We start from the raw sequence: 505 nt of genomic DNA on the forward strand, positions 1-505 counted from the left end.
CTTTTCTTCAAAATTATTGTAGTCCTGTTTATTGTATTTGAGTGACTTTTCTTTTACTTTTTTGCAGCTTCCTGAACTAAGTAGGAATGGTATGACCTTTCTTTTACTTTTTGCTACTTCCAGAAGTAAGTAGGGACTGCATGACATTTCTTTTACATTTTACTACATCCTGAAGTGAGTAAGAAGAATGCGTGCCTTAGAAATTTTAATTAGCTAACCAGGTAAGGAAAAAGAATGTGCAGTGGAAGCCCTTGCCAATGGGGTGAGACACAACCTGAAGTCTCCTGTCAGGGGTAAAACTCGAGTGGACTGCCTGCTTTTTGGCCTGTTCCTATATAGCTACATGCATGCACCCTTCTACAGAAGTAAATTTTGCCTTGCGGTGGTAATGTAGTCTCACCGAGTGTCTTTTTGTGCAACATTGGGATTCATTTCTACATGCATCCACCCTATATCAGTGCCTTTAAAAGTAGTCAGACCTGAGAACCAATTTAGAAAATGCATC

This window comes from Chrysochloris asiatica, unplaced genomic scaffold (assembly GCF_000296735.1).
Source record: "Chrysochloris asiatica unplaced genomic scaffold, ChrAsi1.0 scaffold00205, whole genome shotgun sequence".
NCBI classification, from domain to species: Eukaryota; Metazoa; Chordata; class Mammalia; order Afrosoricida; family Chrysochloridae; genus Chrysochloris; species Chrysochloris asiatica.